Source organism: Panulirus ornatus, chromosome 19, assembly GCF_036320965.1.
Source record: "Panulirus ornatus isolate Po-2019 chromosome 19, ASM3632096v1, whole genome shotgun sequence".
In the NCBI taxonomy this organism is placed as follows: Eukaryota; Metazoa; Arthropoda; class Malacostraca; order Decapoda; family Palinuridae; genus Panulirus; species Panulirus ornatus.
Genome location: NC_092242.1, coordinates 1,917,974 through 1,930,528, shown reverse-complemented (window position 1 = coordinate 1,930,528; position 12,555 = coordinate 1,917,974).

The following is a 12,555-nucleotide window of genomic DNA, read 5'->3' as shown; positions in this document are numbered from 1 at the left end:
AACTCCGGAGCAGATTAATTTGTCTGTAGCCATTAACACTTTTATGGAAGGAGTGTTAATTGCTAAGTACGAGCGTGTCGGACCTGTCATGATGATGGCATGTACGGGTCGGGATAGCGAGGTAGTAGGGTTAGTGGGATGGAATGGGGTTACTGGGTTTGGACGGGGTTAATGGGGTTGGATGGGGTTAGTGGCATGGAAATGGGGTTAGTGGTGTAGGATTAATGAGACTGGGACTAACTGGGTGGGGAAAGATTTAGTGGAGTGCGAGTGGAGTTATTGAAGTGGGAGAGGTGGAGTGTCGGTCAGTGTGAGGGAGGAGAAGACTACAGCAGGTTGCTCCTGGGCATTGTGGTGTGGTTCTACCGTAACAACTCGACGCAAGAAGGTGGTACGACGTAGGTGTTACCATATGAGACCATCAGGACGCAGGTGGTATCATCCAGGGCCAGTAGAGCTCTGTGGAAGCCCGGTATGCACAGGGATTATCATCATAACTTAAGAAATGTCTGAGAGCTAGCAGGACTTACTGTCACGTAGGAAGCCCCATCCGACGGAACAGTGAACCCCAGGTATATCTTATGAGGCAGGATGGCATCCTTCGTAAGAGGGAGCCCCTGGTATACCATCCTTCGGGACAAAGAAGCAGGTGACACATATTCATGTACGATTAGCTGCCTTGCCTGTATGCAGGTGTATCTGCGCAACTAACTCATAAAATTATCAGACCTACACACACGTATAGCTGCTACACCTCTAACTACAAACACTTTGTACTCCTAAACCTGTACACTTAATGTACCTATAAGGCGTAGTTTACCTTTGAGAATGTGCACTCACTGTCCCTCCAAGCACCTGCGCTAACCTTCCCTCCAAGCACGGCTTCGTTCAACACAGAGCATGAAAAGTGTCTCAATAAAAGTCACATATATTAAGTGCCTTGCAGAGGGAAGCCAGTTGCCGGTCTATTTATTTTTAGAGTGTTTTATCTTTTATTTATGTTTTTCCTTCCTGCTGCCTTGTATATCTTCCTTGTATTCTTCCTCTATCGTCCGCCGTATATATCTTAACTTGGTTATAAAGATTTTCAGTTGTTTTTCAGCTTTTCTGTGTACAATCTTTTCTATCTTTATTCTCTCCATTCTACGAAGTCATTTTATCTGCGTTGTTCTTTCACTCCACATCAGTGAAGTTTTATTCTTTAGTTAATCCTTCAATCCATTCTGCATTTGTCCTCTCTGCCTATGTAAATCTTATTTTTCACTTCATATTTAGATTTTACATGTAATCTAGACTTGTTTCAATCTCTACCTCTCATTTCATCTTTTTTCATAACATAGATATTTGTCGTCTGTCTAGGTCGATGGCTCAGGATACAAGATCAGATGAGAATCAGGAAACTGAAATCAATAGACGAAATTCAGGAAATTGGAGTCAGTGAAATGCCACCAGATACCTAGAATCAATGCACTGAATGCCATCTGACAGCTGGAATTAATGGAGTGCCACTAGATAGCTGGAATCAATGGAGTGCCACCAAGAAGCTGGATTCATTGGAAATCCATCAGATACCTGGATTCAGTGGAGTGTCACCTGATAGCTGGAATCAATGGAGTGCCACCAGATAGCTGGGATCAATATAATGCTGTTAGAAATACAGAATCACTGGAGCGCATACAGCTAAGTGAAACGAGCGAGCTCGATCTAGTAAGGTAAAATATGAGGTCTGGCACCAGTGGGCAAGACGAGTAGATCTGGAGTAAGCAAGCGAGACTCAGGAACGTTAAAGAATATGCTGAGATGAGAAGGTTGGCATCTTTTACAGCAACCTTCTTCATTGATCGTTAGATTCAGTTTCATCACTATCATAATCATCATTATCATCACTATGATCATCTTCATCAATATGATGATCATCATTATCATCACTATGATCATCATTACCATCACTATGATCATCATTATCATCACTATGATCATCATTACCATCACTATGATCATCATTATCATCACTACGATCATCATCGTTTACGTCAGCTTCTCTCTGTCAGTTTCACTGTCAATTTGTTAGTCACTATCATTCAGTTGAGCATAGCTTTCATTCTCACTGCCACCCTATCAAGGCTAGGTCATCATCATCACCATGATCATGACATTCATATTTCAACACCACTGTCATCACCACTGTAATTTTCATATTATGTCCCTCCTTATATATATATATATATATATATATATATATATATATATATATATATATATATATATATATATATATATATATATATATATATATATATATATATATATATATATATATATATATATATATATATATATATATATATATATATATATATATATATATATATATATATATATATATATATATAAATATATATATATATATATATATATATATATATATATATATATATATATATATATATATATATATATATATATATATATATATATATATATATACACATATATATATATATATATATATATATATATATATATATATATATATATATATATATATATATATATATATATATATATATATATATATATATATATATATATATATATATATTGCTTTGAAGAATGTATGTGAGAAATACTTAGAAAAGCAAATGGATTTGTATGTAGCATTTATGGATCTGGAGAAGGCATATGATAGAGTTGATAGAGATGCTCTGTGGAAGGTATTAAGAATATATGGTGTGGGAGGAAAGTTGTTAGAAGCAGTGAAAGTTTTTATCGAGGATGTAAGGCATGTGTACGTGTAGGAAGAGAGGAAAGTGATTGGTTCTCAGTGAATGTAGGTTTGCGGCAGGGGTGTGTGATGTCTCCATGGTTGTTTAATTTGTTTATGGATGGGGTTGTTAGGGAGGTAAATGCAAGAGTTTTGGAAAGAGGGGCAAGTATGAAGTCTGTTGGGGATGAGAGAGCTTGGGAAGTGAGTCAGTTGTTGTTCGCTGATGATACAGCGCTGGTGGCTGATTCATGTGAGAAACTGCAGAAGCTGGTGACTGAGTTTGGTAAAGTGTGTGGAAGAAGAAAGTTAAGAGTATATGTGAATAAGAGCAAGGTTATTAGGTACAGTAGGGTTGAGGGTCAAGTCAATTGGGAGGTGAGTTTGAATGGAGAAAAACTGGAGGAAGTGGAGTGTTTTAGATATCTGGGAGTGGATCTGGCAGCGGATGGAACCATGGAAGCGGAAGTGGATCATAGGGTGGGGGAGGGGGCGAAAATTCTGGGGGCCTTGAAGAATGTGTGGAAGTCGAGAACATTATCTCGGAAAGCAAAAATGGGTATGTTTGAAGGAATAGTGGTTCCAACAATGTTGTATGGTTGCGAGGCATGGGCTATGGATAGAGTAGTGCGCAGGAGGATGGATGTGCTGGAAATGAGATGTTTGAGGACAATGTGTGGTGTGAGGTGGTTTGATCGAGTGAGTAACGTAAGGGTAAGAGAGATGTGTGGAAATAAAAAGAGCGTGGTTGAGAGAGCAGAAGAGGGTGTTTTGAAATGGTTTGGGCACATGGAGAGAATGAGTGAGGAAAGATTGACCAAGAGGATATATGTGTCGGAGGTGGAGGGAACGAGGAGAAGAGGGAGACCAAATTGGAGGTGGAAAGATGGAGTGAAAAAGATTTTGTGTGATCGGGGCCTGAACATGCAGGAGGGTGAAAGGAGGGCAAGGAATAGAGTGAATTGGAGCGATGTGGTATACCGGGGTTGACGTGCTGTCAGTGGATTGAATCAAGGCATGTGAAGCGTCTGGGGTAAACCATGGAAAGCTGTGTAGGTGTGTATATTTGCGTGTGTGGACGTATGTATATACATGTGTGTGTGTGTGTGTGTGTGTGTGTGTGTGGTGGGGGGGGGGGGCATTTCTTTCGTCTGTTTCCTTGAGCTACCTCGCAAACGCGGGAGACAGCGACAAAGTATAATAATAATAAAATAATATATATATATATATATATATATATATATATATATATATATATATATATATATATATATATATATATATATATATTCTTCATCCGTTGCTTATCTTTCCCAACATCTTCTACCTATTTCTCTCTCTCTCTCCCTCTCTCTCTCTCTCTCTCTCTCTCTCTCTCTCTCTCTCTCTCTCTCTCTCTCTCTCTCTCTCTCTCTCTCTCTCTCACACTTCCTCTCTCACTTCCTCTCCCTCTTCTTCTCCCTCTCCCGCCCCCTCTCCATCACCCGCCTCGCCAACGTGTCTCTAAACATCATTAGTTCTCTTCTCCAGCCATCCCAGTAATATCCATAACTTTCCCACGATAAAAGGAACTTTAGCTCTATATTTTTCTTGTTTATAGGAAAACCTTACCAATTTATGTACGTTATTAGAGGAAAGTCGCTATCATATGTTTTTCTGACTTCATTTGTTTTCCTCTGTAAGCTAACAATATCATTTACTACCTTAATTTTTTTCACGACTATGTAAAAACATTCAAAAATTTACATTTTCTTGTAAGCAACTTCACAAATAAATTTTCCAACAATGTCTCTCTCCAGGTGAAGTTCCAGTAACTCTTCGTTACTTGAATCATCTCAGCATAACCAAAAATGTCAAAGCATATATTACAGGTATTTACTCTCAAGTTGACTCAGGGCAGTTTGTTATAAAATCATAGAGAAAATAAGAGTTCAGCTTCTGTCTGTGTGTCTGTCTGTGTGTCTGTGTGTCTGTCGCTTTCTCATGAAGTGAACGTTGTATACTGACATTGTCTCACAGTCAGCTGATTTAAGCACTGTGTGGCCTTGTAGAAACACGTTCGTCTCTTACATAACGGGAAGCCATTCTGATCCCGCTTCCGTCTATATTTTTCTTTTACTTTCGTATTAGGTTAACTGACACGACACAGGCAACTGAATGCCGTAATCTAGTTTATCTCATCAACAATATATATATATATGTACATATATATATATATATATATATATATATATATATATATATATATATATATATATATATATATATATATATATATATATATATATATATATGAAGATCTGGAGGTTGTCGTATGTTTAAGGAGACAATGTGGTGATGGTTTCGTTCATTTCCTTAAAAATCGAAGAGTTGATATTTTCAGATCCACAATGTAGGGTAAACACATGGAAGTAATTATCTTACATCAGGAGCGAAATTCCCGTCCAGAGCAGCAACAGCAACTTACCTGGCACAATACAACATTCGTTATCCACCGACTTATATCCCCAGAGCGCCATAACTCACCATTATTTTTACAGGAGATCCGCATATTGCTTGGACAGTTCCTTTGGCCCAAAGAAATGAAACACATAGTACATCACGCCACTGCCTTAGAGAAATCCTACCTCGAAAATGAGGTAGTCTGCGGTTCTGTTTAACTCCATTGTGAGAGGAAAATGATGGCTGATCCTACCTCAGGCTGGAATAGTTGTGAGATAATCCGGGTTGGGTAGTGGTTACGGCCCCGACAAATCCCCGAAGTCATTTCTAAAAATCCGATTAAACGAACGACAAGCTGTTCAACCCCCCCCCCCTCCCCCCTCCCCCCACTCCCCCTCTCCTCCTCCTTGGGCGATTTTCTGTTGTATTGTTGCAGGTCTTACCACTATGTGAGTCTGTGAACAAATAATACTGTCTGAAATGTAATTTACTACCCTGAATCTTAGCCTGCTCTCTCTCTCTCTCTCTCTCTCTCTCTCTCTCTCTCTCTCTCTCTCTCTCTCTCTCTGCATATATATATAACATAGAGAGAGATTATGTAAGAGAGAGGTAAGGTAATAAGCTGAGTATGATAGAGGGAACTGAGCAGTGAGTGTCCTGAAATGATGAAATCTCCCATTATATGTGTATCAAAAATGTTACTGCGTAACATAAACGTTTTGTCCAAAGGTCATTACTTTCACTAGTTTCTCTTTAACTCAGGCCAACATGAAACTCAGCGTCCTCACGAACGTAAAGCCTAAACTGAGTTGCAAATTCTGCTAAAATGGTGAATTACCCACGGCCGTTGGGCGGCGTATCGTTCTCAAATAGAGCAGAAATAGCCTGGACAATATGGGTCTTTGTTCATCTTTTTATTTGGGGTAAAAATTCTAATGTGGCCAAAAATTATTGATGAATATGCAAATTGCTCTCTTCTCTTTAGATATTCTGCTACGCTTTTACTTCTCTTTTTCGTTTTGTGTTTTAAAAGCGAACGGAAAATGCATATTACTGTAGGAAGTTAACCATCAGGTGTCAGCATATTACTGTAGGAAGTTAGCCATCAGGTGTCAGCGTAGACAGAAATTGAATATATTGAATTGCGTTAGTGAAGGATAGAGTTATCACGCTAAATGAAACCCACATATCATGACAGATTGGCTATACATAATGTACTAAAATCATTCACAAGTAGATTCATCAAAGGTAAAAACGTAGGTTATCGTTGAATGAGAAGAAGAAGAAGAAGAAATTAAAAGAAGGATACGTGGGGAAGTCAAACGAGTTTCAGAAGATGGAGAAGGGTAAGAGAAGCGGGGTGAAGAAAAGGATAAACAGAAGAAAGTAAGAGAAAGAAATGATGAAGTCCAAGAACCAGAAGAGAAAGAGAGCAGCAACAATAAGGAGAAATGATAAACCTTCCAAGAAGAAGGTTAGAGGAAACATTAACCAACACGTCCAGCACCTACCTATATAGTCCCAGCACCTACCTATATAGTCCCAACACCTACCTATATAGTCCCAACAAATCTCAGATATGTTTGTACATCTTACCTTATCTTGTCTCTCCTTTTTGCCATTATCATTATAAACATACAGTGTTTAATCACGCATCTCTGAAATGAATTTGATCATTGGGTTTAGTGGAGAGGCATTACACCTTCTGTGTATCCCTCTGAGCACGAGGGTACGGCCCCTAACACGAAGGTAAAACTCTTGAGTACTGCAGAGCCACCCTTCAGCACAGCGGTGCGACCCCTGGTTATAGCGAGAAGGCCAGGCCATACCGTCCTGCTGAAGCGCCGGACCGTCGTGCTGAAGCGCCGTACCGTCATGCTGAAGCGCCGTATCATCGTGCTGAAGCGCCGTACCGTCGTGTTGAGGCGCCGTACCGTCCTCCTGAAGCGCCGTACCGTCGTGTTGAAGAGTCACACAGTCGAGCTGAAGTTAATATTCCGTACCGTCGAGACGTGAGGTATTTCAGCGTGACGGGCGGCTGTCTGTCCGTCACGAAGGCCATTACCGAGGCACTCTTTGTGTGCTCCAGTGATCGGTAGAGTGGTGGTGCTCCCTAATACCCAAAATGCCTAGCCACTGTCACTCAACATTCCGCCAACATTTTGATGGTCGGCGGTGTTGGAAGTTATTTGTTGCGGAGTTTGGCGGCGCGTGTCGGTTCTCGGATCCAAATGGTATGTATATAGAATTCTTCTGGTGTTTCCAGATGTATTTTGATATGTAGGCGCTCTCGGAGGTGGTGTATGTCTTTCTCTGAGGTCCATAGAAGACACAGTTCTTAACAGCACACGAAGGGATCATGATCATGCTGTGGGGTTCTTCCTTGAGAAGAAGGAATTTGACACATCTTGAAATTCATATTTGTATGTGACATCTAGACGAACATGTCAGTGTTGTGTAGATTGTAATGATCGCACGCTCGTGCTTCAATTTACCGTAAGATCTTTTGATATTGAAACGATACTGGTATATTATTCTCTTTGTACTGCCTCATTCTCTTCCCTAATGAATTACTTCTTCATAATCTCTGTTCTTCCTCTTCCGTCATATTCCTTCTCCGGTGCTTCTTCCCAGCGCGACCTCAGTTTTATATTTCCCTTCCTTACCTTTTGGAACCCTTCTGTCCCTCTTTCCATGGACCCCCTCTGGTCCTGCCTCAACAACAGGCCGTAGCAACGAGCCCCATAAAGTGATGCCTTTGTGTGTTTATCTGCAAACTTACCGGGCCGTCGGCTCGCCAGGTAACTGCCAGGCTGATGTGGCATTTGATTGGCACCTCACCGACGAACGGATGGGCGCCGGGTTATATGGCAGCGCCGGTGCCTAGTGATGGCGGGAGGGGGAGGAGGCAGGGGAGACAGCCTAGTGTTGAGGTAAAGGAGGAGGTATGGGAAGCCGGTGCCTGATGCTAGGGGAGGGGAGGAATGTGAGGCGAGAGTTAGCGTGAGATTAGGGAGAGTGTGAGAAATAAGGGTGAGTGTGAGGATAGGAAGAGTGGGAGAGTTACATGGTACATAAGAGTAGATAGGAAATATAGATAATCAATAGCCTGTTGGACTATGACTTGGTTGTCTGATGAGTGGTGTTGATCTAGATAACTGAGGTGAGGATGCAGCAGTAAGAGGCCCTCTCACCAACCTCCACTCCCCCTGGCAACAACGCCCGGCATTAAAAAGACAGGAATTAATAATCAAGAAGCAAAGCAAACCTGGAATTTTACAGGAATGAATAAAATGGAGCACTCACTGGCTACTGTCTATCTCATTACTTTATACTGGACTGTTATTATGCACTACATTTTCCTATCGAATACTACGCTGCTATACTGTCATACATCAGACTGATGTGCTATTATACACAACACTGTTACACTCGGGTATTGTCTGGTGAGTGAGTGGAGTTACTCGTCGAATCTAGACCGAAAGAAAATTTGGTATTAAACGTATGTGTATATTTGGCACTTTTCATTTGGCACATAACCAAACTGCTGAAATATTTCTGCCGACGGATTTTGAAAGCTTATATAGTCTCTACATTAATGGTGCTTGACGATAATTTGGCTCAGTGTTCAACAGAGCTTTTCGAAAAGGCCCTTTGTCCAATGCCAGAATTACATAATGTAGCTTTTAATATGATTGCATGTGTTTGATGACTGTATTACCTCGTAAATCCGAAAAGGTCTTCAAGAGCCCCAGCAAACAAACATAGACACACATAACCTTTCCTTTTGCAGATCGAATAAAAACCAGTCCACCTGTTAATTACGCAAACTTTTTCCATCATGTATTTGTATATAAAAGTTTATCTCCACTAATGAGGCAAAAAATTTTACTACTTTTTAGGAGAGTATCAAAAAAAAAAACCAAATTCTTACTAACTGAACTTTTTTTATCAGCAGATTTACATTACTCCGCGAAACGACAATGACTGAGAATATGAGGAATAAAAAATCTTTTGTTTCTTCTAAATATAGTTGTAAATCAAGCTGTATTTACGTTGGGAACAATCATTTCCCTTAATAGATATCTTATCTATACCCAAGTGATTTTTTCATTACATAAGTCTAACTCACGTTTAGCGAAAGACTGCTCTCTCTCTCTCTCTCTCTCTCTCTCTCTCTCTCTATATATATATATATATATATATATATATATATATATATATATATATATCAGATATTAGGAAAATTAACATTCCATAAATGATAAGCAGAAAATAGTCAAAAGACTTTAAATTATGTCATTCAATCGCGATCAGTATGAATTAGTCTTTGTATTCGTTATTGTTTTAAAATGTTGTTGAAATCATCAGAGTGTTCTGGATCATGTATATGTTTTGCTGCAAATGTCAAAGTGTCAGTTGTAGAGATAGGTTTTTGGAGAGCATTCTACAAATGTTTGCATCACATCTCTCTTTTTTTTTTTACCACAGATAGAGAATGAACGTGATAGTATCGGCAAAGTGACGGTACAGCTGGGTTGGGTTACAGGCTAGTTGTACGCTTACATAGTGGGTACAGCAAGATAGGTTTCCACATTGAGTTTGCAGGTGTTATATAGTTTGTGGGTACAGCAAGTTGGTTTACAAGGTGTGTTTACAGACTGGGGTTACAGACCATCTGTAAAGGTGCAGAGTTCACCAAGTTAAGCTTAACGTACAGCTGCAGGGTACAGCAAGTTGGGTTGCACAAACTGGGGTCATAAGCCGATTGCATATTTACAAAATATAACAAAATGGTTTAGATAGATTTGGTTGATGATATTGACGAAAGGGGGAAACTGGTTCTGCAGAAAAGTGGCATTGCTAAAAAACTGGTGGAGGAGTCAGGTGTTGATATGCCCACAGTGGCGAGAGGTTAAAGTGGTGGTACAAGAGTGGCAGCTGCAGCAGGACGGTGGTTCAGAAGAGTGGATGATCCGCCAGGGTACAAAAGAGGTGGTTTACCTTCCAAATGGCGTTCTAGCTACGTCTCTTCGATGTATATCAACTGATTCTTATATTTCTCTTTTGTGTCTCTCCTGATGATGTGATTATTACACGAAAGTGCGCTTGGGAACTTATCGTGTTTCATTTTCCCCGTGGACTCATAGAAATATATATATATATATATATATATATATATATATATATATATATATATATATATATATATATATATATATATATATATATATATATATATATATATATATAGAATCAACAGAAAAAATCATTTCGATATACATTTCATTTCTTGTGCAGAGTTCTGAAGCGTTTCCTTGCTCCCGAAATTCACTTCCTGGGGGGAAGAAATGCAAAACAGATTCGTTTTGTCTTTCCTGCCGCTTGTTTTTTCGGCAGGGGGAATGGGGGAGGGGAAGGGGGAGGGGGAGCATGAATACGTTCACTACCTCTGCATCAATATCTTTCCTGAATACAATTTGACATATAAAAAAAGAAAAAAACAAGCGTGCCACAATCATCCTATTTCATTTCGTGATTAAAGAAGGAAGACAAAGAAGTTATTTAAATTATTTAAAGGCGTATGAGAGTATGGGGCCTGGGAGCAGCATTAAGAGAGGGAGATGTTGAATCTAATTTTAGTAAAGAGGATTTGGCCTGGAACACGGGTCAAGGTTTTTTTTCTTTGCGATGTGTTTCTTTTGTGTTGGGCTGAGGACTTGAAACTTGTGTTTCAGGCAAGAGCCAGGAGCGTGGAGGGAGGGAAGGGATGGAGAGACAGGGAGGGAAGGAGGAGGGCCAGTGAGGAAGAAGGAATAGGAATTGAGGGAGAGGGAAGGAAGGAAGGAATGGGAAAGAGGAAGGGGTATGCAGGGAGGAAAATGAAGGATGGAGGATGGGAAAATAATGGAGGGAGGGGAAGGGAAGGAAGGGACAAAAGAATGGGTAGGGGAAGAAGGGAGCAAGAGAGGAGGTAGTGGCTCAAGTAGGAAGAGGAAAGGCAACGTTTCAGATAGAGGAGATGTGAGAGGAGGGAGGGAGGAAGGTTCATGAGTAAGAGGAGTGGAAGAGAAGAGAGAAGAAATGTAGAGGATGATGGGGAATGGAAAACGAAAGATAGCTCGGTACAACGAAAAGACAAAGGAATAAGGAAAGAATGAGAAAAAGACTGGACGAGGAAGAATATGAAGGACGAAGGACTGACCAATCTTTTCTCCCTGTGACATTCTGAAAGAAACACACTATCTCATAGAGGTGGAGCACAACTGGCCTCGCGAGGACGACCTAGCCATCTCCACCACACACGCGAGGGTGCAAGTGTCAGTAACAATCTCCTAGTGCATCCACACCAGTTGGTTGAAGGCAAAGTCGACAAGGAAATCTACTGAGGAATGTCAACGTATGTGGAAAAGGGTCACTACTACCAGTATTATATAATCATTTATTTCAGTTCTGATAGAGAGCCACAGTGTCACTGTCCGACCGGTTCAGCAACAAATAGTATTGGATGTTGTGCTTCTCAAACACTACTGTCGTTCGAGGAATTCCCCGGATGTGAACTGGATGATCAATCCGCATCTGAATCTGAACAAATTCCTCCTTTAATGTCATATTGTAACAAACACTTTTATCCTGTTGTCTGATACATTCAAAATTCTTTCATTTTTTACCTATTTGATTTCGGACGGTCCTACAACTGGCCACGGGACACGTACAGATCCTCTACCCAGTTTTGGATACATATTTCCTTCTTGTTGGAACCGTTCGGTCACAAGACGATTTACGGGGCTTCACCAGATCGGTCCTTCACCACAAGTGACAGATGAATAAGCAACATATTCAAGACTTATTTGAATGTTATCTTTATGGAATTGAAAATTCATGTCTCCCTTGTTGCACAGATCTGTCGAGTTCATCCGGTAAAGTTAATGTGAAAAGTTGTATCATGTGTAGGGTTGAGATCTTGTTCTTACGTTTCTGGTGGTATAGTTCTGTGTCTTAACCTCTCGAAGCTTGAAAAGTTGACCTTGATATAACGACAGCATTCGACACCAGACAACTAACGTCTCTCCAACAACAAGGATGTGACCTTATATCATCGACACTGCCTGACTATGGATTTGGTCTTAATATATTTGTATGACGCGACATCTTGGTCTAATCATCATATACCAACAACATCAAACTTTACGAGTCTAACTTTTGTCAGACTTACGGTCGCGTACAGAAGAGGTCTGACCCCTGTACATCGATTTTACTCAACGTCACGAGACTCGCCCACAGAATTCGACTTTCGAGATGAGACTTTTGAATGCCCAGAAGACGAGCCATCAAGCTGAAGGTTGCCT